Source organism: Onychostoma macrolepis, chromosome 24, assembly GCF_012432095.1.
Source record: "Onychostoma macrolepis isolate SWU-2019 chromosome 24, ASM1243209v1, whole genome shotgun sequence".
NCBI lineage: Eukaryota > Metazoa > Chordata > Actinopteri > Cypriniformes > Cyprinidae > Onychostoma > Onychostoma macrolepis.
This window is the reverse complement of record NC_081178.1, coordinates 5,214,460-5,240,852: the sequence shown is the minus strand read 5'-3', so window position 1 is coordinate 5,240,852 and position 26,393 is coordinate 5,214,460. Positions and strand designations below refer to the sequence as shown.

General features: G+C 34.7%; 1 protein-coding gene across 1 annotated transcript in view; it reads right to left on the bottom strand.

The window, feature by feature from the left end:
* Positions 1-26,393, bottom strand: part of agap3 (ArfGAP with GTPase domain, ankyrin repeat and PH domain 3) — a 171,436-nt gene that overhangs the window by 143,814 nt on the left and 1,229 nt on the right. The window lies entirely within an intron of this gene.

Sequence of the window (26,393 nt, the reverse complement as noted above, 5' to 3'; positions counted from 1 at the left end):
AAAAGAAAACTGGATTAAAGACAGCACCTACGACTGAAATTACACTTTTAACCATTACAATACTTTGATGAGTAGAAAGAGAGACATTTTTTTCTACCTGAACTGAATAGAAAACAGGACCTGAACATTTCAGAAAGTACTTGAAAGGAAGATGAAAGGCCGTTTCAGAAAAGTTTACATCTTCAGGTGAAACCGACAGTCTGGCTCTGAGTGACACAGCAGAATCTGGCTTCTAGAAGATTCAGCGTGCCATTATAAACGCTATGAAATATTCATACCTGTAATATCAATCATATTAACTGACAGCACTCTGGATGGAGAGGCTGGCCAACAAATCATTTGTAATGGAATTTTTAAATCTATTAAAGGACAACAGTAAAAGCATTTACGTTTATCTTTATCTAATAAACTTTCATTGTACATGTTGGTATGAAACCAGTGCGACAGAATCACTTTCTGATATTTTTAATATTTAATGTTAGGCTATCTAATCAATTTCAATGTCATGACCGCATAACTCCAGTAAAGCCGGGAAACCCAGTCAATTTGATATGGACTTTGAAGGCAACCTTTAGTCACAGGAATAACGTCGGTAACACAACTAGCGGTTCAGCGATCTAGAAACGTATTCTAACTGCAAAAAATGACAATTTTAGACATTTAATAGCACATATAAAAACTGATTCAAGTGCCAATTTATATTAAAAGGATCATTCATTTAAAATCCAGTGTCATTTTAATATAATATAATATATATACATACATACATACATACACACTGTATGGTGTTGTTGTATTTGCATATTAAAGCGAAACTTTTGGCCAAAATCAAATCAAAAATAAATTAACAAGAAGCCATGAATATTTTGTCTATTTTCCTGGACTTTGGCCAAACATTGTAAAATAAAATAACAAAATAAAAGAAAATAAAACCAAAAAAAACAAGAAGTCATGAACATTTGGTCTATTTTTCTGGCTTTGGCCAAACATTGCAAAAAAAAAATTAAAATCAAAAAACAAAGTAGTCGTGAAAATTTGGTCTATTTTCCCGGCTTTGGCCAAACATTGCAAAAAAATTAAAAAATAAATAAAAATGTCATTAATTAAAAATAAAATTAAATTAAACTAACCAAGAAGTAATAAATATTTTGTCTATTTTCCTGGACTGTGAATTTTACAGTAAATGTGTATATCGCCAGCATATAGATGACCTCAAAGCTAACAAACAAGAACTAAACACCATAAAACTCACATTTTGATTCTACATTTTAGTCAGAATTTATTGTTTTTAAATCATAACTACTTTGTGCAGACACTTTTTCAGACAAACAGCTTTAAGCATCTGCACCCATCAAAAAGCAGCACGAGTTCACCAAACATCAATGTCACACTTCCATTATTTCATTTCCACAATAAGAATCTCATCACAACAGCCTCATTAATGGGCTTGTGTGCAATTCTTCCTGAAAACGATCATATCTGAGCAGGTGTTGAACACACATGAGCCTGATCTGTCACAGATTGCGTCACGCTCACCCAAGAGAATTCACAAACACACCAAACCCACAGCTGTAAAGTCTGCAGGTGACACTCGGTGCGAGAGACCTCACACACCCATATAGGTGGAAAATCACAGCGTCTAAATCTCAGGCATTGTAATCCCCCTTCATTGTATGCATAAAACGCATAATTGCATGTGAAAGAATGTTATTTATAGTCACTATGTGTGTATATCTCAGTCCTAGTGTCTGTAAACAGCCATGACTGTGTTTGTGTACACGTATGTGCGTGTGTGTGTGTGTGTGTGTGCGTGCGTGAGCGTGACAGAGACACCCAGCGGGTAATTGATGCACCAGCTCGAAGTGGCAGGTTCGACGACACCCCCTGCGCCACCCTCCTCCTTCCAGAAGCATACACACACACACACACACACACACACACTAACAAGCCAACATAATTACATGCCTGACTCCTAAAGATAGGGGAGAGAGGGATGCGACTGATTGCTGTGAAAGAGGGAGGGGAGAATGGGAAATGGAGAAATGAAAACATCTGGCCAGCAAAGCTCGAGCAATCAAGAAACACCAATCAGAATCATACACAAACGACCCCTTTGGCCTTCAGATCTCACTTATTGTATACTCATTCTGATGCTTCATTAAATAGTGCTATTATATATGACACTTGCATGTTCACACAGCTTAGTGTATCATTGTATATTTGCATACTACAATGGATTCTCACGGAACTCATTAGGATCTTGTCCAGGTCATATTACTCTCCAAAATCAGAAGAAATATATGAGAAATTATATTTTGTATTAAGAAAAAAAAATCTTATTTTGTGATATATATCTTATGACAATTAAGAAACTTTTGCTACAAAATTTAATATAATGCATTAATGAATGCAAAAATTAATATAATGCATTAAAATCGGGATCTTGTCCAGGTCATATTACTCCCCAAAATCAAAGAAATGAGAAATTAAATTTTGTATTTGGGAATTATTATTATAAAATGTAATTATTATATTATATAAAATGTAATTATTATTATTATCTTCTTCTTTCTTTCGCATTTTGCATTATGTAAAATTATTTTTTGACCATTAAGAACATTTACCCCTAAATTCTCATTATTGTAATGCAAATAAAAGGTATTTAATCATGCAAGTATTGGTTTTGTTTTTAATAGAGATTTTAATTTAAAAAATGCATGGAATTTTATTGTAATACTGTTTGAATGAACTTGTCATAAGAAGAAAACTGACATTGAAAATAATGAGAAATACACAAAATAAAACCAGAAATGTACAACATCTGAATGCATTATAGTAATCATAATTTGGGGGAAAATGCACTTATTTGTTGAGAAAATAATGCAATCACAAAGCCAAAAAAAGGTTCAAAATAAGATGTATATTTCTTTACTGTTTGAGCTACATGAATGCTTTATGTAACTGCACAGAGTAAAGCAACTCCAAGGTCATATAGGTTTGATTCCCAGGGAATGTATGAAGAGATTCAATGTATAACTTGAATGCAATGCAAGGTGCTTCAGATAAAAAACATCTGCCAAATGCCGAAATGTGAAAGCAATACGGCTTATTTTTGTCTTTTGATAGTGGGGTGAAATGTGACCTGGGCATGTTTTCATGATTATGAAAATGAAAATATCCATGTATCTGCAAATGAATGTTGCCCAGTACATACACCTGAAGCACTCCGCAGCAAACATCAAACCATTTTCCATTCGGAGAACCACTAACATAAATAATCCACTTCATAAATTAAATATGATTCATCTGCTGGCTCTGTTTCATGTTTAAATGTTTAAACTGCTCTGTGATTTAAGATGAGCACTGCAATTTAATATGAGCGTTGACTATTTTCTATGCTATTTACCATAAGTAAAGCCAATATGAACATATATAAAGTAAGTCCCATATACTTGATCCATTCTTCAGTTGCACTTCAGACAAGAGATTCATCGTATGCAAATATACAGATAGCAAAGAGCTGTAACAACATACTTAAAAAAAAAAAAAAAAAAAAAAACAGAAAACCATTTCAGAAAGGAAAACATTTCTGGAGTATGTTTAAAATCTGATTTGTCACACCATTTGGATGGTGAAACTGCATTTAAATAAGGCTGTTAGGTGGTAGCAGCTATATACACTAGTCACAAAATTACACTCAAGAGCTTTCAATAAATCAAAATGCCTTTTTATACCTTTAAAATGCATGGAGTGGTACTAAGTGCACGTTGCATATCTTTTTGGCTAAAATGCAATCATTACAGTCTCTCACAGCTAAATGATGCCATCCTGAACCAGCAATATAAAGAATTTTGAAAAATGGTGGTTAATGATTCATACTGTATTTACAACCCCAGTGGAAGTAAACAGTGTGCCTGTTTATTGAAGAGTAATGTCTTACCTGGAAATCAGTCGTCAGGAGTCATTTCAACAATGGAAGCACAGGACATAGAAAAAGGAAAAAGAGCATTAGTCAAAATATGGCATTCATTTTCTTTAAAATAATCTGTCAGACTTCTAAAGAGCAATAATAAGAGACAGCAAATGAATGAAATAAAATAAAACAAATGTATTGGATATTTGAAATTTTATTTTTATTTTATTTATTTTATTTTTCCTAGCAATTTCCTAGCAATCTCATTTGCTGTCTAATATCGTTGGTCTTTAGAAGTTTGACATGAAAAAAGTATATAACACAAGGAACATCATCTTCTGTACTGCTGTCTAAACAATTGAGCGATCAATCACGTAGAGAGAGACAGCTGTGTATCTGAACACATTGTACTTCAATTAGCAGGAAGCACAACACTGACATACAGTGACACGCGTTGCTGCAAATGCAACAAAGCCAACCAGCCTTGAGTTCTGCACTGGACAGATCATATTAATGTAGATTTTCATATATTATGGAGTGGTAAATTGATGATAATTGCCCAGCTAATTTCCTCGATATCTTAAACCTCAATGCACCTTCAGAGTTTGAGTCACAGCAGGCTGTATAGCTGGATCAACCTCTGACGTCCACCTCTAATGTGGTTTATTCCAGTTTCATCCACATTTTTCACCAGAAAACAACCTTTCTAGCCTCGGACTTAATTCTTCAGAGTTAATCATACCATAAAAAACATCTGTCAAAACAGATTGTCGAAACAAGTCTCTGTAACAAAACAAGACACTGGAAAACATTAATAAGTGGCTCAGTGCTCTGAAGTAAAGGTCACTGAGCTAAACACTACAATACTAACAAAGAATGGAAAAAGACATCTGGCTGAAAACATGTGGACCATAAATGGCTTTAATACAAATATAGAAAATTACAGATTTAACACCCAACCCTACCTCATTTAAATATAGTATAAGTCAACTCATCATATCAGAATGATTTCTGAAGGATCATGTGACACTGAAGACTGGAGTAATGATGCTAAAAATTCAGCTTTGCATCACATGAATAAATTACATTTTACAATATATTCACACAGAAAACAGTTATTTTAAATTGTAATAATATTTCACAATATTACTGTTTTTACTGTATTTTTGCTTAAATAAATGCAGTCTTGGTGAGCATAAGACACTTTTTCAAATTATTCCAAATATATATTAATACACTTTTATATAAATAATAATAATTTTCTTTTAGGTTTTTGAAAGATGCTCCATTATTTGTATATTATATACAGTATATAATATAATATAATATAATATAATATAATATAATATAATATAATATAATATAATATATTATATTATATAATATAATATAATATATTATATTATATTATATAATTATATTATATTATATTATATTAATGACAGCTATAGTTTATTACAATGAGGATTTTATTATTATTATTATTAATAATAATAATAATAATAATATTTTAAATGATATATTATATAAACATTATACAGTTTTACACATTTTATATAAACATTTTCTCCAGTTTTATATTTAATAATAGATAATAATTTCTTTGACTTTATTTCAATGAGAATATAAACCAAATGATTTAATTTGGGGAAAAAACAAGTTATAATGCCATCTGCCATATTTTTCCTCACATAAACATAAAAATATTTATTTATTATATTTCTTGCATTCCTGTGTTGAGAGCAAATCTCAGTAACCTCAAGGGGGCGATAGAGTTCAAACGCGGTATTAAACCAGATGTGTTTGGGTATTCAGGTAGCTAGCCAATAAACATGTTCATAACATCTGGCGTCCTCAGCTAAATGTGTTTCAAACATCATGACCTCAGAGAAAACTGACTAACTAGACTCGCCTCGTCTGCTTTCATGACAGGATATGATAAACAGCTCATTAAGGAGAGTCAGAAATATTTCTCATGGAGTACGAACCGCAGCTTTTGATCGGAGCGGCTCACGTGCCTCGCAACACATTTACACAAGAAACCCAACACGTACGAGGTCAAGAAACACACAAACGCTCCCACACAGCGGTCTTCAGTGAAGGATGAGGTGTCACGCTTTGAGAAAGGCACTATTCTGATCTTCCTCATTCTCTCCAACTCAAGTTTATCCCATCAGTGCTTTTTCTCTGTTACGTAACGCCACCTCTTCCGCCCACCTCTCCGCTGCAGCTCTCAATGGAAGGCACACCAACACAGAGCCACGAGCGGATTCACATTATAACGTGCTGGAATTTATGGAAACATCCACATGGCACACTAAACACCACACACAACCAAAAATCTGCACTTCCCTTCTCTCTCGGAGGTGTCCTTCCTCTTCCTCCGTCTATCCTTCATCTTTTCAATCAGATCTTTGACCTTTCAGCTGAGGTGTTGCACAGGGGAGCAGGACAATAAAACATGATACATCAAAAATGAATTATTGCAGTGCAGGAACAAACAGACGACCAGGTGCGAAACACGGACACCTCTAAATAAGAGTTTATTATGAAAAGAAACACATTGAACCTTTTGTACTAACATTTGCCACTACATTTATATTGTTAGGAAAGGTTACTTGCAACATAAACAGCCAAATATGTTTTCACTTTTTAACATTTTTACCATCTCTCTGACCTTTAGAGCTAAATGTGTTGTTTGCTAACGCACTTTTATCATTTCTACATGTTAAAGACCTTTTTTGGCAACCTCCAAATACCAGCATAGTGGAGAAAGATAAAATTGCTGACAGATATATATTTACCTTTTCAAAAGATTTATTTATATTATGATTTGTATTAGATATAACAACAACAATAATACTAAAATATAATTTTATATTATAAATAAATGTTATTATTTTATTTAAATTTATAATGTACAATTTTAATATAATATTAATGTATTTTAGTATATATTAATATTAATACATTATTATATTACAATTATATGAATATATAATATTAGTGTTATTTTCAAATTTCATGTATATATATTTTTTCACATATTTTTCCCATCAACCAAAAAATATTTTTTAGAAACTGTCATTATTTTCATTTTTCTAAATATATTATATATAGTGATATATATTCCTAGATATATCTCTTTTTACACTAAAGTAATATGAGATTTGTGCATTATGTTAAAAAAATTTAACAAGCACATTTTTCTAAATCCTAATTATTTTAACAGTCTTTTTAATGTATTACAGCACAAAAATGACACAATGATTTTTAAAATCAGCATAAAAACAAGACAACAAACAGTGCCACGATGTACAATTTAAACAATATCTCTCTTTTTTTATTAAAAGTAATAAAATAAGATTTGTGCATTACATTAACATAACAAAAATGTGAAAATTTTAAAGTCCTAAAAACTGGCTTTATTTTCCTTAAGCAAATATTTAATGCATTTTTTCTTTATTCAAAGAAAATAAATATTTTTAGAATCTATTGTCATTATTTTCATAAAAATATATTATAGTGATAAAATGACTCATGAAATGAATCATGCCTTTTCTTACATTAATGTTATGAGATTTGTTTTTAGATTTATGTTAATAAAAAATATGAAAAATTTAAATAGTCCTAGTTTTATTTTCTAAAATATAATAATTATATATATATATATATATATATATATATATATATATATATATATATATATATATATATATATATATATATATAATAAATTATTCCTTTCTTTTGATTTTGAGGCAAAACAGGACCTAGACAGGTTTTGTGAGATTCGTGTATATAACATTTATATACTTTATATAATATTTTTATATTATGACATATTAATATAATATATACATACATATACCCCTTTGGTGACGTATGACAGGAAAAGCTTTGGGACGGTCCACTGGCTGTACTGTAAGCTCACTGGACGCTCTTCTGAGGTCAATCTGACCCTCTGTTGCTGTGAAACACACTCTCTCCCACACAAGCTCTCCGGAGGAGTGTCTGAAGAGACAACGCCAACGTTAGCACCGACGATTCTTCTCTTTTCCACCCGCCCACATCCACCCACGCGCGCACTAACACACGCTCGCTCTCACTCTATTGTGCCAGCACGAACACGCTCACCCCCATTCACAACGGATGGGCCCATTTCCACATCACAGCATTGTGATAAAGATGGTACGAGCAGCATCCGTGCTCTGTGGGACAAGCTATAGATATCACTGCTTCACCCTGACACCCAAATGAGGGCTCTGGGCCTTCAGCTATACAAGATAAGTGTGATCCCAACAGTGTTATGGAACATTTTCCAGTGTGCAAAAATAGCCCAACTTCAGATATTCCACTCATTTGATGGTTGCATTAAAAGACTCAAAGGAATCCTGGAGGCTGGTAAAACAATAATTGTTTCGCTTTTTATGCCTCATGAGCAGATGTAAGTTAAAGCCACAAACATGCAATGGAAGAAATGTTAATGCATTAAGTAATAGAATATGAATTCTTAAAATGTGACTATTTTATATAACCTCCATTAAAGCAAACATCTGGAGCTCTTATGAATGCATCAAATCTGCAGTCTTAGGCTGAACTCTGCCATTTCCCTTGTTTTCAGTTCCATTTTAATCAACTACTTTAAAAATGTTGTGATTCAAGAATATTTCATCTGTAATACTCTTCTTACACAAAATAAAATAATACTCTTCTTACACAACATAAAATAAAAAGATTATGCTGAATAAAAATAATAATAATAGCAATAAATAAATAAATAAATAAAAATAATTAAAGAATAAAAAGAGTAAAATAATCCAAATCCTTTTAAAAAATAAAAAAGTAAAAATACAACAAAAAAATAAAAAAAATACAAATAAAATATGACCAAAAGACTGCAAATCTGTAGTTGATATCAATTGCATTTTTACCTTTTCTGGGGGGGGAAAAGTGGGTGGTGGTTGTTTATACACAACAACAAAAAATATTATGCTAAAAATAACATAAAATAACATAAAAAATAAATAAAATAAAATAAAATAAAATAAAATAAAATAAAATAAAACTGCAAATCTGTAGTTGATATCAATTACATTTTTACATTTTCTGGAAAAAAAATTACAGGGATAGTTCACCCAACAATGAAAATTTGTAATGACATGAGGGTGAGTAATTACTGACAGAATTTTCATTTTTGGGTGAACCATCCCTTTAAGTGGTGGTTGTTTATACACAATAAAATAAAAGATTATGCTAAAAAGAAAAGAACAGAAAAATAAAATAAAATGCATTGCCATGGTTGCTTACTAGTTACGGAGTCAAAAAAGGGCCACTTTCGAGTTTCAGCCTGGATTTCACTAGTTTTATCGTCGAGCAGGTGAAAATAGTGATATGTTTCGAAGTGTTATACTGTCTGTTCTGCTAAATGTCTGTTCAAATCATTATTAGCAATCATCAGTCATTAACTGGAGCTTTAGAGGTGAAGGCAATACACTCCATTTTCACATTCTTCCTTTTCTAACAGGTAAGCGCTTTTTTTTTTTTTTTTACAGTGAGCGGATGAGGAAAGGAAGTGCATAATGCATTTGCAAAAGCTCAAGGCTGGCGTTGCTGAATGTAGTGTTTCTCCTGCCAGCTTCCCGCATCGCTGAAGCAGCGTCCATTCATTCCAACTGCTACTAGTGAAAAACATCACCGCAGACACAGGAAGACTCATCAGAAAAAGAGAGAGAGAGAGGCGCAGAATGCTGACAAGAGAAGCTGCATTTTATTTGTTCCTCTGTTCTGTGAAAGATGACAAGACGGACATTCTAGTCCGCATGTTTGGGAATATGAAACACACTCAACGATAAGGTTAGAGTTTAATAGCTTTGAATGAATTCGATCTACTGATTGTGGGTCGTCTTTGTCTTTTAGCAAGGATACCTGATGATGATTTTTGATTTTATGTCATTGTTTCATTTGTCAGAGTTTAAAAAGTCCATAAAATCAATTTTTGAGATTTGTGGCATCAACTTCATGTACTTTGAGGCACATGAGACCATCCAATCTTCCACTACTAAGTCAACAATCCATGGTGCCCTACAAAGAGTCCAAACCAGCGAGCCTCTGGATATTTAACAGAACACTTGACCCACTGAGATACTCTTGACCCTTTACAATCTGCCTTTCCACGGATAATTGTCTGTGTTTTTAGCTTAAGGCGAGCGCTTTTTTTCCCAGCACCACACTGAACTCTTTTAATGTATTCTTTCACATTCACAGATTAACATCTTTAATTAAGCACCGATTAATGGAATATATTTAACTGCCTAGTATAAGAGACAAATTATACAATAGTGATTATAAAGTCCATTATAATGTCATTTCAATAGCTGCCAATATTTACAGTCCCTCAAACAGAATTTATTTTATTTAGACTGAAATATTCTATGCAACTAGATTATAATTTCTGAAGATGCTTGTGTTCAAAATTATTGCCGCCATTAAAGTTTTTTGGGTGCTATTGGGTAAAAAAATAAAAAAAATAAAAATAAAAATAAAATAAAATAAAATAAAAAATGTAGTTTTGGTGGTTGCTAAAGTAAAAGAAAAAAAATATAGTAAGATGAAAAAAGGATAAATGAAAAAAAAAACAATACAAAAAAATCAATAAAATGCAATAAAAAAATAAAAGCTAAAAAATAAGAGCTAAATGTTGCAAAGGTATAGAATTTTTATTTTTTTTAAATCCTTAAAATAAAATAATTAATTAATTATTTTATTAATTAAAATTAATAAATATATAAATAAAGTGGCTAAATGTTGCTAAAGTATGGGGGAAAAAATATTAAATAAAACAAAATTCTTAAAACAAAACAAAAAAAAAAAAAAAAAAATAATATATAATAAATAAATAATAAATAAAGTGGGTTGCTCTGTTTGGTTGTTCAAGAGCTAAATGTTGCTAATGTATGAAATAAAATGCTATAAAACAAAATAGGTGGTTCTGGAGGTTGCAAAAGTATTACTAAATGGTTGCTAAGGTAAAGAAAAAATAAATTAAGATTAAAAAAGATAAAATAAAGATTCATTAAAATAAAACAAAACAAAACAAGCAAAGTGAAAAGAGTCCCTATGTCTCTATGATATCATGGTCTCTATATATGGCATGGGTTGCTCATTCAACATAAGTCACATCATTTGCACCATCATTCATGTCTGTTGCACAAACAACCCAGGATGAGTTTTAATATTTGGCCGAACACAAAACATGAGCAATAATACTAGAAATGCCTGCTTCTGCAAACACTGCTAATTGCAAACATTCCTTACGGAGGAAAAAAATCCGTCTGACTGGCTAATGATTTATATCAGCCGGCTGAGAAAACCAACTCATCTAATTAGTCCACACTCAACTAGATCAAATGTTGATTGATAAAGTGCTCTAAAGCCATAAATGACAGAAAAATGGAGACGGATGACAGCGGTGTGCCTCACTCTGCCTCCAAACGCCGCACACATCAGCAATGCAGCTCTCTAATGACCTTCTTGTAACAACGTCTCCATAGTAACAGCTTCCTTAAACAGGGTACCATCAGAAACTTCATTCATATTTATGACGGCAAACATGTCACTTGGCTCATTCGCACGTAACCTCCGGGATACAATTTTGCGAGTTTGAAAAATCCCCCCCTTGTCTAGGAGTTGTTGATTTGTGTTTGCCTCTCAGCGTGTTTTTTTGTGTTTGCTGATGATGTTTTTTTGCCAGCAGGTATTCTTATGCAACGTGTTATTCTGCATTTTCTAAACTCGACACACTGGTGATCAGTGCTAGAGAAAGACCGAAAGCAACCAACAACCTCTCGCTTTTTCATAATGATATTTTCAAAGCCAATTTGTAACAGGTTTTCAAGACAACATTATTTCTCTTGGCTTTTTGTCAATGTGAAACATCGAAGAACGAACAAAAAAACTAATTAAAACTCTGCTTTTTTTATATAATGAGGCTGTTCTGGATTAGTAAGCGAATCTTTCAGTAATGCATTTTAAAACTAATTTTCAACAGAATGACAACATTCATCAACGCACTTATTAAAATGACACATCCTGACCCAAACATCTTTAGTCCACCTGTCAGTGTACTGAATGCTGACAAAAGACCAGTTTTTTTTCTTTCTTTTTTTTCTTCTATCTATGCTCTTTTTGCGTCTGTATGAAGAAAACTGCTGATCCACAATGAGAAGCAATGTTCTGAGCAGCAGTATGTTCTTAATGACACCTCTCTCAGCAAGCATTAAATAGGATTTAGCTGGGAACTCGGAGCAAAAGGGAACATTACAGATGTGGATACCACAGGGACTGAGCTTCCTGACAAACTGAAGAGAATAAAAGTGATGGAGAGGCTGTGTTTCGATTCACAGGGTCCCTACTGCAGTGTTCACTGTTTGCTCCCTACACACTCAACAGGGGACTTCTCTTCACTTGACAGCATTTGTTCATTTGGAACACTTTGCAGTGTCACAAAATGAAGAAAGCACAGAAATAATAACATAATAAATAATAATATAAATATATATTTTATAATATTTTTAATTTATATAATAAATAAATAATTATTGTATATATATATATATATATATATATATATATATATATATATATATATATATATATATATATATATATATATATATATATATATATAATTATTATTTCTATTTTCCAAGGATCAAAATAATGTTTAATACAGCTTTAATATATATATATATATATATATATATATATATATATATATATATATATATATATATATACATAATACTTTTTTTTTTTTGCAGTACATTAGAATGTGTCCCATTTAAATTTAATTTTGTTTTCTGAGCAAAAATAATGACTATCATACATTTTTACCATGACTTAGAAAAGAATGTCATTAATGTATAAAATGTCATTCAGTATAACAATAGTGAATATACCAAAAAATCTTGTAAGGCATTAAATGACATTAAAAGACTAAAAAAATATTTGTCACCATCCTTTAATCCACTAGGTTTTACACATTTTTAACATGTAAAATATAATAAAACTTAGTACGATCACTACGTCAGAATAAGTATGCCGTTTCATTTTTATTACATAAATAGATCTGTTACACTGAATGATGATGGAACATCATTTCACCCATATTTTGACATTTTATTTTCACAAACGTTATTTGAAACATTAAGGTTGTTTATGCTTTTTAAGTATATAAAAGCACTTTTGTTTATTCAAATTGATGCAGACACCTAAATACATATTCTCAATTATATATAAAATATATAATATGTGTATTAAGCCAAAATAAATCAAATATAATTATTGCAAATATAATTATAATTTAATTTTATGTAAATAAATAAACAAACATACATAGCTTAATTGAAATTTAATTGAATAAAAACTATCTAGGGGAATTCTTCATATAAATATATATATTTTTAAACGTATACTGTAGATTTGCATATACATACACACACTGGCCCCTCTATCAGGCAACTGGAACTCACCCAACATTAAGAGTTGGGGGAACACAGGAAACAGAGAGGTAAACAAGACCATACAGCAATTCCCTCAAGAGCAGATTTGGTCCCCTGATCTCAGTCCAGCCTCCCAAAGCTCAATTCTGAAAAAACTAGCCCCAGAATGACCTCAGATCAGCATCTTCTACTCCCAACAGAGCGGTCACCCAAAGTGCCAAGCAGAGCCGCTTTCCTGGAAAAAAGGATTGTAGGAAACCTAAAAATACACATCAGCTGTGGGACAAGAGAAAGACCCCAGTAAACTGTGACATTGCATGGGAATGTCAGGATTTCCATATTCACAGGGAAGAGCAGATGTGTGGAATCATGGGATTACTGAGATATCTGCACCAGTTGTAAAGAGCAACACATGGATGCTAGTGCATAATTAACAATTTAACCAAAAACATCTCTGAATGCACAATTAATTGGGACTAGATAGGTCATCAGGCATTATGTCAACGAACGTTATGATTCTGTATCATAACATTCAACATTAGATAAGTGTGGATTTCTATTTATCTAAAAAAATGGGACAAAGATACATATTTCATACAGTACATTATAATGTAGTTTATAAAATTTATTTATTTGACACTGATTAAAACTACTGAATTTAGCTTTTTAATGTTTTACTTAGTTATTTTTTAAAAAACATGGACAAATTAATAAAATTGTATACTTTTTAATAAAGAATTAAAATGCATTATTTTTTTAAATAAACAATAAAAAAATTGTTACAAAAAAAAAAAGACATAAAATGTAAGCCTGTAAAAGGTAAAAAGCAAATCCCACCATTACAAATGTTTGTCAAGCTTTCTTACATACAGAACCATTGTAATTGGTTATGTGACCATTTTCCACCCACTCAGCAACCCTATTATTCAATAAAACAGGATGTTTTTTGCAACTGTACCTTTAAAACTTCTGTATGTAAATAACCTGAATAACCATCTAAAGAGTAAGAAAAATACTGTTTGCCATGATAAAATTTGCAAAAATTGAACAAAAAAGCCCACAACTACCCAAGGTCACATTCAGAAAACTACTGGGGGGAGCCAAAGAAACAAAACCGAACTGAACACCTCTTTGAAACCAAGACAAAAGAGAAGAAAAAAAAAAAACTGTGGCCTTAAAATTCACACAATCACAGACAAACAAAGAGAAGAAGGACAATGAGTGAATTCACAGTGAGGTGCCAAGCGTTGTTCCTTCAGCTCCAGCTGGTTCTGCCAAAGGACACCCATTCTCCTGCTGCCGTCTGCGGGAATCAAGGGGAGAAGCACCTCCAAATCACTTCACAAACATGGCCTCTGACCAAAGAAGGCCGAGTGGTTGAAAAAAGATAGCTTAGTGCAATATGGGGGGCTTACACAATAACACGCGGCCTGTTGCACCATGGCGGCTTTCCAAACCCAGGCTTACGATTATAAAAATCTGATAGCGAATTGCTGTCCGGGGCAGATTTTGGCGTTTGTGAAGAGGATCCATTCATGTAGGCTCAGTTGCGTGATAAACGCATGAATCCTCTTTAATGCAATATCTTACAAAACGATCGGTTTTGAAGCACATTTGTGTTTAGTGCTGAAGGCGGACACCCACAGTCATCAGCAAAAGCTGTAAACTAACTGAGCCAACACTCCACTCCTGAGGCCTCCGCTCCACCCCCATGTGACTCCCACAAAACAGCTCTTGGAAAGTTGCTGTTAGATTTTACAATCTTTACAACCCGGCGAAACCGGCCGCTAAATCGCATTAAGCAAAGATGGATTATTCTCACTCATCCTGCCCCAGAATTTTGAGGGGAAGTATTTTAGCTGAGGTGGGTTAAATGGATTTTCTTTTAACTATATGAAAGAATCATCCAGATTTGCAAAGAGGTTAAATGGATTAGTTAAAGGTCCCGCTTCTTTTGATCTCAAACCTATAAAATAGTTCAAATGCAAGCTTTCTTTTTGTGTCGAACGCTCGACCTCTGTATAACCTTGGTCTTTTCAAGGTTCGGACACTGACAGATGTAGTAATGCAGGAACCAGGCTTGTGTTTAACATGATAACCCAATCAGAGATAGTGTGCACATAAGATAAACTTACAATACCAGGCCTTACGTAAACAGTGACCTCCCACAGTCGGTATGAATGAAATATAGGCTACACTAACATGAAACACTAAACAGAAACAGAAAGCTACTATAAGTAACATATCAATTTCAAAGAAGCTACTTCTAAACTGTAGTTCATCAAGCTACAAACTAATCATAATTAGTTAGCAACTTTTTATTAGTAGCATGTAGTGTAGCTAACTGCATTGAAGCTATAATGAATCAGATTTTCTAATACTTCATACGAGAGAGAGAACAGTTCAGAATGAACAAATGCACTAAAATGAATCAAACTTTCCAATGCTTCATATGAGAGAGAGAACTATTTAGAATGAACTGATTCACTATAATAAATTAGTCTTTCCAATGCTTCATATGAGAGAGAACCATTTAGGATGAACCAAATCACTAAAATGAATCAGACTTCCCAATGCTTTACATGAGAGAGAACCGTTCAGGATGAAACGATTCACTATAATGAATCAGACTTTTCAATGCTCCATATGAGAGATAAAACCATTTAGGATGAACCGATTCACTAAAGTGAATGAAACTTTCCAACGCTATGATAGACAGAACCATTTGGAATCAACCAAATCACTATATAAAAAGAGAACCGTTTAGGATAAACCGATTCACTCAAATGAATCAGACTCTCTAGCACTATGTACAAGAGAGAGATCTGAGTGTGTTCAATTACCTCAGCTCACTTAACAGTTAACCTGCTGGAAAGTGAAGCTTGTAAAAGGGATTTTGCAAAAACGCTTTTCAACAGAAAACCCTATGGACTATGCGTCATTACAGGTAGTTATGAATGAATCACCCTAAACAGTTGATTCTTCTGTACACAAGAGTATCACTTTACACTAGTGCTTCTAATGGTCTAGGAGCCTTTGCTTCAAAACCCAAGTGCACATGGGAAAAACGTGTGTGTGTGTATGTGTGGCAAGAGCCAAAAGCGACAGCCGAGCGCTCGGTACTCCAAACAGATCCATCAAACCATGAGGAAAACAAGCTGAGCTGAGTTTACTAACACAACCTCGACTCAACACACACTTCCTGCCTCAAGCAGAGACAAGTAGGTAAAGAGCTGCTTCCCGAGCCAAAAAAGGATGTCCTTGAAAGTTGAGTGACGTATTAGTGAAAAACTGTGACACGGCCTTGTTCTAGAATTGCCATTAATAAATTCAATTTAACTTGTGCAGGTCTGCAGTCCCCAAACAGGACGTGTGACTCCAATTAGCCGTTCGGTGTGGGAGCTGTAGGCAGTGACGATATATGCTCTACAGCACATGCTGTGGAACTACTCTACATCCTGCTCCCACATATGGCGCGCTCCATTTCTCCAAGACCGTACTAACGCTGGGGGACGGGGGTGTATCCGCGAAGAGGAGCCAGAACTGTGTGAATATCCCTTCCGGACTGTACGGCAGTCGTGCCCTTGTGGTTCAGCCCGCGTCACGGGGATCCGCATCCAACCAGGTGGCGCCCACCGCGGGGCAAACCGGGGGTCCTGTTGGTGTACGCCTGGATTATCCCAAAGGAATGAAAAGCCTTTGTCACTGTAAGCATGTGTAGATACAAATAAGATGGTCTCCACTGTGATGTGTGTGTTTGTTTGAACGCATCGGTCATAACAGCGAGAAGAACCGGGGTCTTTGGCAGGCTTCAGTCCCTGCTCTCCAAACCCTCCTCTCATGTCACAGACCATCTGCTACTCAGCAGCCACGCTGGCGCCGGAGATGAGGCGTACCGTTCTGGTCCAGATGCCTATTCGGCTGTACTTACAGAAAGTCAGATCCATCACCTCCGTAACTTGGTGAGAAGATCGCGGATCAGCGTCATATCCTACGCTCAAAACAGCTTTGCAGAATTCCTGAAAAAACTACAACAGTTGCAATCAAATCTAACATCATGTTTCAGGGTGTATATTCCAGGTTCAAGCTGAATCGACAGCATTTTTGATTACCACAAAAATTCATTTCCAACTGTCCCTTCTGGTTTACAAGTGAATGTGACTGATCGGTAAATGTTAAAAAGTCACAAGACTTGATAACGTGATTTTAGTGTGAAAATTGCTTACTAATCTTTTTTTGTGATGAGTTTACAACTTAGTCACCATGACACGCCACACCTTAAACCCTAAAACAACTGTAAAAGTACTGATTTAAACAGCTTTACAGCTCAAATGATCCTCAAGTTTGAACAGAATAATTGATGTAAATGCTTTTATACAACAGTACACATTTCTGCTTTTAAGTCCTCCAAAAAGTCCTCACTTCAATTATAAGTGCCTTACCGTAACCTCAATTTTTCAGTCAATGTTCATCTCCAGAAGGTATAATCTACACCACAAATGCTGTTGATTGAGCTTAAAAGCTCAGCATTTTGAAGGGATAATTCACCCAAAAATGAAAATTCTGTCATTACTCACCGTCATGTCGTTCCAAACATGCAAGACCTTTGTTCATCTCCAGAACACAATTTAAGATATTTTTGATCAAATCAAAAGCTTTCTGACCCTGCATAGACAGCCACATAACTGAAACATTCAAGGGCCAGGAAGGTATTTAAGGAGAAAAAATAACAAAAATAACGAGTTTATTCAAGAATTTCTTCTCTTGTGTGTCAATCTATGCAACGCGTTTACGACCACGACGTAATCGTGTGCATTCCTCTGGTGGAAAACAAGTTGCAGCGCATCCGGGTTGAATAAAGTTGAATATTTCAGTTTTCTTTGCACACAAAAAGTATTCTCGTAGCTTCATAAAATTAAGGCTGAACCACTGATGACACATGGACTAGTTTAACTATGTCCTTACTACCTTTCAGTTGCGTTGCTGTCTATGGAGGCTCTCGGATTTCATCCAAAATATCTTAATTTGTGTTCCAAAGATGAACAAAGGTCTAACGGGTTTGGAACGACATGAGGGCGAGTAATTAATGACAAAATTTTCATTTTTTGGGTGAACTATCCCTTGTATTGAACATGAAATATAAGTAGTAATTTATCATACAACTTTATCTAAGCACATTTAGTTACAGTAATACCTAATTTCAATATATTAAGGCACTAATATGCACTCATTAGAAGTATGAAAGACATATTTTTGAGTACCATCCCAGTGACAAGCTATTACACCCCTAAAGTTAAAATTTTTATGCATTCTTCTGACAGTGTAGTATATTTCCTACAAGGATAGTCCTCATAGAGCGACTAAAAGTTAGAAATAGAGTTAACAGTCTTGCTCAAGGGTGCAATAGTGATATTCAGAAAAATATAGAGTATACTCAGTAGTTGGACTATAGAGAATGCTTCTTCCGCAGATGACCACAACCAAAACGGAGTCCCCTGGCTGCTCCTGTGGACCAGAACATGTGTGTTCACTTAGGAAAAGCAAAAAAAGGCCTGCAAAAAAGCGGAGAGAGCACCTTTGTGTAGTGGGAACAAAGGACTACATTATGTTCCAGAGATAGGCCGTGGCTTCAGAGTTTCCCTGCTATGAAAAGAGCCTCTTCATGAGTAGCTTTTTGACCCGTGACCTCTCGGACTTACGACCTCGGAGCTTCCAGAGCGCACTAAGTTCGGGATGGGTTTGCGAGACTCCGGAACTTGATGCAGCATCAGAGGCTTTCTGACAAAGAGCTTTTGAGATTAAAGCACGTGGAGAATCTTCCTTCACTCGTGGATCTGAAAAATCCATTGGATTCCGACAAAAACGTCCGAAGATGGCATCTTCATTACTCTGACGCATTACTCTGTTGTTTTGGGTTTTCATTTGATGTCGCCACTGTGTCCTGTTCCAAAACAATCTCTTTGGTGAAAAGCTGAAACAGATGCACAGACTGAATAGTGATCAATCGCATTTAACAACAGCCAAAGATGAAAAACCGATGACAGAGATATCCGTAATACAGAGCAGAGGTATATTTCTCATGGATGAATTTGTACATTGGATGGAGAACTTTAAATTGTCCTTAATAAGCTCATTTACACCTTATTCTTTAAGTCATACTTGTGACTAAACCACTTCCTGCAAATTCTCATTCAAGTCAAACTCCTTGAGAAAAATGATACAAAAGTGACCTTGGTTGATAATCGCTTACGTTTTTGAATACAAACCTAATTCCTCTTAGTCTATCCATTCTGTTTTATGCCACTCTAAAGACCACTATAGAGCAATGCATGCAGGCTGCTCTTGAGTTTTAAAGAACAATTGGTCTACACCGGCAAAGCATCAATACTAATCTAACAGCAAACGCTCCAAACAATACCAACCCTTCCTTACACTCCACTTCTACAGAGAAACCACATGTTTCAGCAGCAAAACCTTGCTTTTAGTCCCAGAGTGCACCTCTTTTATTTTCCAGGAGGCAAATAATCCATCTTTAACGTCTTAAGCACAAGCATCAACATAACAAATTTGAAAAAAAAAAAAAAACAAGAAACTGAATAAGCCGTCTGCAGGCATTTCTGTCTTTCAGAATTATTGATTATGCTTTCACTTACGAAAATGGGAACAATCAGTTGCGAGCGAACTCATAAAACACTGTTCCTCAAGCTCTGAGAAGCAGAGCGAATATCTGAGGTGTTTTTTTAAACTCCTGTTCTGTTCTAATCTTCAACAAAGCTATAAGGCTCCGGTTTCTAAGCAACAGGCGCGCTGCAATAACGTAGGATGATCGCAGTAGTATCTGCAGTCCAGACACACAGGTGCATATTCATACGACAGCTTCTTCTGCAAGAGCGTCACAAGCCTTGCTGCAGTCAAAATACCTGTGGAAACTCCCTTGTGATGCAGCACATGCAAAGAAGCGATAGCTTCAGTGCAACATGCAATGTGTAGCATGCAATGCATCACAAGGGAGTCGGTGCATGTATTTTTGGACATGGATTTCTTAGCAGTGTGCATGCTTCAGCTTAACTTAAATGCATGAGCTTGCATTGCATGACTCACAACATGATATTTTTGGCAATACGTTCATTTATTCCATAATGACCATCAGCAGGGTGTCAATAATAAAATGTCAAGCTGCGTATGTAAATGTCAAACATCTTAATTTGATTCCGCTCCAAGAATTTCAGAAGGTTCTAGGAAAACAGACAGCACGACATTAAGGAACAAGAATGTTGCGCATAGAGATTTGTGCTGCTTATGACAAAACAAAGCATATGCAAATTTCTCAGGCACCAATTTCTTTTCTGCCACCCTATTTTGAAAAACCATGCCTTCAGTTAGAGAGGAAGAAACCATTTTTTACATAAAAGCACAAATAATCTTCAGTATTACAAACAAAAACGTCTTAATCATATGGAGTGGAACTACAAACTGTTGGGATATAATATAAATTTGCATAATAGTTTTAGCAGCAAATAGTCATAAAGCCTGTGAAAACGAAATATATCTTACTGAACTAATATTGTGCCATGATACCAACATTTCAGTAGTCAATATCAGTAGAATTTCATTAATATAAACACCACAGCAAAACCAATATGCTACATGTTAAATATTAATAAAATAGATTAAAACAATGGCATGTAGCCTTCAAATATTTATCAGCAAGTAAACGTTATTGAAATCAGTCAGTAATAAAACGCTTGATATCCCCACATCTATCAGAAAATACGTTTTGTTTTCATGATACAACATTCACACAGTCTGAATTTTAAAGAGATAGCAAATCAAAAAAAAAACTTTTTGTTGTGATTTACTCACTCTAATGTTGTTCCAAACCTGTATGAATTTCTTTCATCTGTTAACACAAAAGAAGATATTTTGAAGAATGCTGTTAACCATACAGTTGCTGATAGCCATTGACTTCCACAGTTTTTATCCTACTGTGGAAATCAATGGCTACCAGCAACTGTTTGGATACCAATAATATTTCTTTATGTCAACTCATACAGGTTTAGAACAACTTGAAGGCAAGTAAATGACAAAATTTTCATTTCTGGGTGAACTACCCCTTTAACTTGAGCTCCATTTCACCGTGGTTTCATTTAGACCCTGGCGACATTGAATTCAAAATTCTGTAAACACCAGTGAACATCTGCTGAAGGTCGTTCAGATAACGCTGACAAAAAGAATTAAAGTGAAAGAATGGCCACGGCATGGCTGCGGCAGAGTTAAAGTCACAAATTTGCTGATAAGGCATCAGTTACAACAGCGATGGCAGCATAAAAACAACAGCAATTATATTTTCGCTGTTATCTGAAGCTGTCCCAAAGGACGTTGATGGCTAGAAAGCACTTTGGACAAAATACACCAAATGTTCACAAATTCCAAAGCACTCAGATATGAATCAATTACAACAACATTGCACCATCCAAAGAATTATAAGCTAAAAAAAAAATAGTCACCAAGCAGTTGCTCAGCACTGTGTCATAGATGGCCAATAATTGCAATTCATCCTGTTTGTTATAATGTGTGTGGTATGACATGCTTTAACTTTCCAGGGTATTGGCATAAAATGGAGGAGGATTATGTAAATACCATGTAAATATTACAGCCAAAAGGGGCATGACAGGGGTGAAAGAGAAGCAAAGAAAACAAATAGCTTTCTGCCTGGAGGCCTCTTGTGCTCAAGTGTGTAATTGCTTTGATGAATTGCTGATAAGCTTTATCACTGCTAAAAAGAAATACAAAATTAGACAGATTTGTGCTCTCTTACAAAACCTGTTATATCACATTAACTTTCCGTGTTCTCTAATAACTGAAAAAGCATAAATAAAACATACAAGAGGACATGACAGATGGAGGCGGATTTTTAATTCCCAAAACACAATGCACTTCGAGCTGAACTGGACTTAAGGGCAGGGTTGTAGTTCCTCTAGTCAAAGTTTCATCAGATTGTTGACTAGTTTCTAAACCATTTAGCATAGACCTGAACCAGTAATGATAATGGACTGTCACTCACTATTCTAGTGGATGACTGTGTTTGGAATGAAAAGTTGTGTGCATGTGAAACAAAATGCATTATGCAAGAAACAAATCAATTTACACAGCAATTATTTTTCCTTCTGCATTGCAATAATTGTTTAACCACTTTTTATTTATTTATTCATTTTCATATACATTTCGACATAAAGCAGGTTTCTAAATAAGTGTAAACTCAGAAACATCACCTAATTATGTGCATGCTTAATTTATCTCGGAAATAAAATGTTTACACTTTAACACTTATTAAAGCTAATCAAATAAAGCGGAATTGCATTGAAGATGATACTAATTCTGGCTCATTCATTGTGCTAGAAATGGAAAGTAGAGTTGAGTAGTATTCCATACAGTGTGTTTTGTTGCATAATGCACTTTTTGGAATCTGTAGTATGTAAATGCATACAAAGAAATTTGCATACTAGTATACTGCTGAAATAGTAAAAGTAGTATTCCATTCACTTACATACAAGAGAGGATTTGCATTGCACTGGATGAATGAACTAATGGCAAAAGGACCGACTCAATATTTCTCCTGTCATCAGCTGTTGATTGCCATAATATGATTTATAACGGTCAATAAAGCATCCAGTAGTCAAGGGCACAGCTGATGTCACACAACTAATGCTAATGTAAACTAATAAATACATTCCATCTGCTTTCAGATTCAAACTGATCCAAATCAGTTACCGTCATGCAGGAGCTATTCTCAACACTTACCCCACGACTACTGGTCAACAAGCTGAAGATCAATAGCCATCGCTGACGTACAGGCTAGACATTCTGAGAAACATCAACTGATAGCTACATCACAATCATGGTTTTCCATGGCAACAGCAAGCCTTTAAAGGTGTTACAGGCTTTCTGAGGATTTCTTTACAGGCCGGATGAGTCCGCATCGAACAGAGGTGATTGACACTGGTCGTTACTGACATTTGCGATAAAAAAGGGTAACTAGTGTTTGTCTGAGAGGGCAAGGTTATTTCAGGTCTGGGAACAAAAGAACACAAAAAAACTGAAGTCTATGATTTTCAATATAAATTCAAGCTAGAAGTTTCTGGAAAATGGCAACATAAGTTTTTCCATTACTTTAACTCAATGAAATGACTTGTACAGCCAATTTTATTATAGGCCTACTTAAAAATTATTGTGCAGTTCTGAAAATCCTTTACCTGATTTGATGTTCCTGGTCAAAAAATGACCGACCTTTTAAAAATTTCTTATAAATCCCTCATTATGCTACATCATCACTAAATCTTGGATTCATTCTTTTGGTCAGCTTGTTTTCTTTCAATCAGCACAGGTTATTGACAGGAATTGACTGATCATAGGTCTCATTGATCTGAGCTTATGCACGTCAGTTTTTGAGTGAAAAAGCATTATTTGTGGATCATTTTTGCAATGTTCACTCAAAAACTGATGAGACCTATACGGCCAATCAGTTCCAAAAAGAAACACAAATCTATGCTAATTTCAAGAAACAAGTTGACATGAAGAATAAACCCAATATTTGGTAATAATGCAACAAGAAATTTATAACCAATTATACCAGTGTAGGGAATAACTATAAAACAATAACTAGTTTTTTGGGCTAGTTATAACCTGTGTGAACTAAGTCAGTAGGTTTTAACTCCAATGTGATAATATTAACTAGCATTTTAAAGAGAGTTCACCCAAAAATGAAAATTCATTCATTAGTTATTAAACTTTATCTTGTTTCAAACCCCAAGACCTTTGTTCATCTTTGCAACACAAAGATATTTTTGAAGAAATCCGAGAGATTTCTGACCCTGCAGGGACAGCAACGGAACTGAAATGTTCCCAGGCCCAGAAATGTGGCAAGGCCATCGGTGAAATAACCTAAAACAAAGAAATCTTAATATGTGTTCTGAAGATGAACGAAGGTCTTACGGGTTTGGAACAACATGAGGCTGAGTAATTAATGACAGAATTTTCATTTTTGGATGAACTATTACTTTAAGCAAAAAGAAGATCCTCGTGGCCAAACGACAGGAGGGCTAAGATTTGATGTTGAAAAAAAGGCCATTTTTAAAGTGCAAATGACTCAATCATATTTACTTAAAAATCTCCGGTTTGCTGGTCAAGAGCCAGTGCCACTCCTTAACCCTACCGCCATTAAAGAGGATTAGCTGGATAATACTATTAACACAGATTATTTACACCCTCAATAGTACAAGATAAAGATCTACACTAACGTCCTGCAATAAACATTATGCACAGAGGTCCAGGCTGAATTAGAATGCTGCTGGCCTACAATACAGCTCATAATATTGTCAACCCTTCACTGAAATGTAATCTCCAACCTGGCTCCTCTATATGTAATACATAGCGACATTATTTCAGAAAAGCATCCATCGATTTGCTCTGTGCAACTATTTCATATCAATATATCATCAGCTTTTACAACCCAGGCTCTCACTCGCACCCACATAACGAAAAGGCAAACTCTACCACTCCTGTCGACCTAGTCGCCCCCTCGAAAGGGTGTCCGCTCATCCAGAAATTTCTCCATCTCCATTTCTCAACGGTAAAATGAACACAGAGTTACAGAAAATCTCACCAGTTCACTGACTCACAATCATCTCATCTTACGTGAAACCACTATTTATAACACAATAAATCAATCAAGTGCACAATAAACTTTAAACATAAATGTTCTTTTCACATTTATAGCATTTCAGCATTGAATCATGGTCATTTAACTGAGAAATACTAGTATAGGTATTGTGTAGCTGCTTCAGAAATACATTAACATGTGCTGCAAAACCTATGATAAGACTGTCTGAGAGGATTCTGTAATATCCTGCAATTCTAGAAGTGCTGTGACTATATAACAGCAAGGGGCTCGATTTGCATTTAAATAACCTGTGACTAAAGCTCATCTAATCTGAACTCTCGCCCTGACCGTTAATACGAGAGTCAAGAGGTCGGGTCTGTAGTAAAAATTGGGAGTCAGAGTCAATGTATCTGACATAATGATGAGGTTCATAAAGCTAAAAGCTCACTGTATAGTAGAGGAGCAACTGGTGCTGACAAATATGTTCGTCATGAAACAATCACATCTGAATTAAGAGCTGCTGTGAAAATCACATCTGACTGGCGTGTCAATATTAATACAAATCTTTGATGCGCATACACATACTCAAATTGAGCAGTCGTTCTGGAAGCTCTTGGTTATGTAAGATCTCAGCTCTTCAAATAATCCAACTAAACGCTGTCTGTAATCCAAGACTATTTCAAAGCAAATCAGACAACATAAAGAACATTTACATGAAACCAATTCCCAACTCATTTTAACAGCCAGTTTATCATTAAACTACAGAAAGCATTGCACGTTAAGATTTTTATTGCATATTTAGTGATCAGAAGTCTTCATGGTGGTTCATGGCTATCAATAATTTGTAAAACTGTATATAAATGACAGCCAGTCCTCTCATTACACTCAGTTGTGATGCTTGTCATAGATAGGTTGCCTTGTTTGCATGCACCATCAGCTTTTATCTTCAAAACCATTAATATGGTATCCAATAGGTCAGATATGTTGTAAAAAATGGTTGAACTTGAGATCCAGACATAATCGATTGAAAAACTCACTTTACTCTAATGAACAACTGATGCACAAATAGTGGGTGAGAGGAACCTCGGAAAACATTTTCCCGAGGAGCTTCTAATGAAACAATCAAATCTGCATTAAGATCCACTGTGAAAATCACATCTGACTGGCATGTCAATATTAATGCAAAGAGCCACAAATCTTTGATATACAATTTAATTTACAATGATACGTTTTGGAAGCTCGTGGTTATGTAAGATCTGGGCTCTTCGTTCCCAAACAATCCAACTAAAGAAAGTGTAAACATCAGCTGTATTATTTA